This window comes from Anabrus simplex, chromosome 3, assembly GCF_040414725.1.
Source record: "Anabrus simplex isolate iqAnaSimp1 chromosome 3, ASM4041472v1, whole genome shotgun sequence".
NCBI classification, from domain to species: Eukaryota; Metazoa; Arthropoda; class Insecta; order Orthoptera; family Tettigoniidae; genus Anabrus; species Anabrus simplex.
In genome coordinates, this window is record NC_090267.1 from 73,066,675 (window position 1) to 73,071,329 (window position 4,655).

A 4,655-nucleotide genomic window follows, 5' to 3' on the forward strand; every position below is an offset into this window, starting at 1 on the left:
GTGACTTGATTTAATTGCTTAAACTCCAGTCGAGGAGCATAGGACGGAGACAAGGTTTCGCCATCTGGTTCTGTTATGTGCCATGTGTTTCAGCTTTTCCCCAATATACCCAAGCTGCTCACTCTCTACCTCAACTGATCTCCTCCATTTCATCTAAAGTCTTCCTATCCCCTACTGGCTCTGAAGATTCCACTCGAGAGCTTGTTTTGGTGTGCTGTCATCAGATCTACGCAGCGCATGGCCAATCCACCGCAACCATATTTTCCTTCAGTCGGTAATTGCTGCGTTATACTTATCATTCACTACTGATCTGCATTTAGGGCAGTCACCCAGGTGGCAGATTCCCTATCTGTTGTTTTCCTAGCCTTTTTCTTAAATTATTGCAAAGGTAAGGTAAGGGTTATTCTGCCCGAAGGCAGGTCCGAACCTCCACATAGGTGTTCCTGAGCTGGAGTTTACGTGTGGTAGGGTGGCCAGTTCCTTTCCGCTCCTCCATTCCCTTACCCCCCACCAACAGCGCGTGGCAACCCATCCAATTCCTGACCACGCCCAATGTTGCTTAACTTCGGAGATCTCACGGGATCCGATGTTTCAACACGGCTACGGCCGTTGGCATTATTGCAAAGAAATTGGAAATTTATTGAACATCACCCTTGGTAAGTTATTCCACTCCCTAACTCCTCTTATTATAAACGAATATTTGCCCCAATTTCTCCTCTAGAATTCCAACTTTATCTTCATATTGTGATCTTTCCTACTTTTAAAGACAACACTCAAACATATTCGTCTACTAATAGATTCCATGCCATCTCTCGACTGACAGCTCCAAACATACCAATTAGTCGAGCAGCACGTCCCAAGTCTTCCCAGCCTAAACTTTGCAACATTTTCGCAACGCTACTCTTTTGTTGGAAATTGCTCAGAACAAATCGAGCTGCTTTTATCTGGATTTTTTCCACTTCTTGAATCAAATAATCCTGGCGAGGGTCCCATACACTGCGGTCTTACCAGAGACTATATGCCCTCTCCTGTAATCCTTACTACAACCCCTAAATACCCTTATAACCATGTGCTGAAATCTTTATTTGCAATCCCATTTATATGATTACCCCATCGAAGTTCTTTCCTTATGTTAACACCTAGGTACGTATAATGATCCCCATAAGGAACCTTCACCCCATCAACAGAGTAATTAAAACTGAAAGGACTTTTTCTATTTGTGAAACTCACAACTTTACTTTTAATCCCGTTTATTATCATACCATTGCCTGCTGTCCATCTCACAATATTATCGAAGTCGCTTTGCTCACAAGCTTTTAACTTATTTATTTATATAGAATAACATCATCCTCAAAACGCTTTATCTCTTATTCCACTTCTTTACTCGTATCATTTATATGTAGTCCGGCTCCATGGATAAATGGTTAGCGTGCTGGCCTTTGGTCACAGGGGTCCCGGGTTTGATTCCCGGCAGGCTCGGGAGTTTTGACCATAATTGGTTAATTCCCTTAGCACGGGGACTGGGTGTATGTGCAGTCTTCATCATCATTTCCCTTCATCACATGCGCAGGTCACCTACGCGTGTCAAATCAAAAGACCTGCACCAGGCCTCACCAGATGCCACATGGTATTTTATTTATTTATTTATTTATAAGTATAAGAAAACATAAAGGTCCAATAATGCTGCCTTGACGAATTACTCTCTTAATTATTACAGGGTCAGGTAAAGCTTCTCCTACTCTAATTATGTGAGGTCTATTTTCTAGAGATATATCCACCCATTCAGTTACCCTTTTGTCTATTAAATAACACTAGAATGTTTATATTGTTCTCCCACCTATTCACTACAATACAATCTTAAATGTTAGGACTTTGTCCTTATCAAAATATTAGCGTAAAATTAATACATTGGATGGTACATGTTTCGCCTATCCATAGTAGGCATCATCAGCGATTTTTCACCTTATGAATAGATCAGGTACCTGATTGGGAATGACTTATGAATACTGTTAAAAACTATATCTTGTAAAATGGACTGGAGATCGTTAAACAACTAATACAAAATAAAATGTGGTATACTATTACTTAACAATATTGTGTTAATATTTGAGTCTAAAATCATGACAGTCCTTTGAAGATTACAACACTGAAATTAAAAGATAGTATAATAAAGATAAAAATCTGAAAGCACATCCCATTTGATTGTCAAAGGGCGTGTTGTTAAAAACTCGAATAAAGTTGAGCATTGATAGTGGTCTTTGGTTCTTGAAGTTTCTATTTATATGCTTATAAATTTTGAAGAATTTACATATGGTCTGGTTCTTTTTAAGATGATAATATTAGTTGAAATGCTGGTGCCGTAGGCTATCTTGAAGTTTGTGTAGACGTCATTAGGTTATTTTCTCTGAAGTAGTATTTGTGGGAAGAGTTTGTGATAGATGTAGCTTTTATTGTTGAACGTGTTGAGGTGAGCGTACTTGTCAAAATGGAACGTTGTTGTCAATCGGTGGGTAGCCAAGTGTGTGATGAAATTCCTTTTTGACCGCTGAGATGTTAACTTATGTTGAGGGCTTTAGAGCAGACGTCTTTTCTTAATCTACAGGGTGTATCTGTGATGATGTTACAGACTTTCAGGGATGATGGTGGACGGCAAATGGATTACTTTGAGATGAGGAACCGTTCGAGTCAAAAGTTATGAATAATCCGAGTTATTTAACGTTTATCCGTTCGTGACAGTTCAAACGACACCGGGAATATTCGAACGCGTACGACAGAACTTTGTGCGACGGTGCCATTTGGAACATATGTTGTAGATGGAGCAGCTTGTGAAACTTGTGCAGGTAAACGGACTTAAGTGAGTAGAATTTTGCTTAACTTTTGACTCGATCGTTTCTGGAATACGGTTCCTTATCTCAAATTGATCCATTTGCCATCCTCCATCATTCTGAAAGTTTGTAACATCATTACTAGTGAAGGGATTTATGGTGCACCACCTTGCCTAGCATAGAGCTATTTTCATATAGATCAATGCATGTATTTAGGGACATGAATTGAAGCGAAATATACATAATTTCTTGCACCTTTTACGCCTTTTTTGTGAGATTACTACATGTTGCCGTCTTATTCCTTCTACTTCATACTTCAGCACTTTCTCCCCCACCACACAATCAATCAATCAATCAATCAATCAATCAATCAATCAATCAATCAATCAATCAATCAATCAATCAATCAATCAATCAATCAATCAATCAATCAATCAATCAATCAATCAATCAATCAATCAATACTGATCTGCATTTAGGGCAGTCGCCCAGGTGGCAGATTCCCTATCTGTTGTTTTCCTAGCCTTTTCTTAAATGATCGCAAATAAATTGGAAGATTATTGAACATTTCCCTTCGTAAGTTATTCCAATCCCTAACTCCCCTTCCTATAAACGAATATCTGCCCCAATTTGTCCTCCTGAATTCCAACTTTATCTTCATATTGTGATCTTTCCTACTTTTAAAGACACCACTCAAACTTATTCGTCTACTGATGTCCTCCCACACTATCTCTCCACTGACAGCTCGGAACATACCACTTAATCGAGCAGCTCGTCTCCTTTCCCCCCAAGTCTTCCCAGCCCAAACTTTGCAACATTTTTGTAACGCTACTCTTCGTCGGAAATCAGCCAGAACAAATCGAGCTGCTTTCCTTTGGATTTTTACCAGTTCATTAATCAAGTAATCCTGGTGAGAGTTTCACACACACTTGTACCCGCCTTTTTAAAATATTATACAGAATCTGTTTTCTCTGCTTCACCAGATTTCCTTGGGCAAACATTTTGATAAATGCTGAAGTCAACGGACGCAGAAGGCATCAAGCAGCCCCAACGATTTATCAAAAACAAAGACCTGGTGTTGGAACATTTCGCAGTGCATAGCTACAAGTATTTGCCTGATGTGATTCAGAGTTTGGATGAAATTGGTGAGTGTTAGGGAGAAACTCGATGGATTTGATAAAGAAAAATTCAAATTAAATTTGAAGGAAAATACAGATGTGGAAACTGAACTTGACTGAACTTCCTGTACGAGGGCTGACAAGATATGCTTCATTGGTTTCTGAATAATCTACTGAGCTAAAAGCGCCAGCGACTTACTGTCAACATGTTGGGTCCAATCCAATATAACAAGTTTATTCATTATTAGAAACCAGTAAAGGGGGCAAGGAAAGTTCATATAACTGGTTTAAACCTTAATAATGTGATTTCATCAACACCTTCTTCTCCTTCCTTTCTTTTCCAAGTTGCTTTACGTCGCACCGACACAGATAGGTCTTATGCCGACGATGGGACAGGAAAGGCCTAGAAATGGGAAGGAAGCGGCCGTGGCCTTAATTCGTGTACAGCCCCAGCATTTGCCTGGTGTGAAAATGGGAAACCACGGAAAACCATCTTCAGGGCTGCCGTCAGTGGGGTTCGAACCAGCTATCTCCTGAATACTGGATACTGGCCGCACTTAAGCGACTGCAGCTATCGAGCTCGGTACACCTTCTTTTGCAACATTTATGTATTTTCAGACCCTCCCCCTCTTTCGTGATCATACTACCTTAAAATCCTTTCCCTAATCATCGCGGATACACTCTGTATATTATGTCAATCCTTTTTGCCACC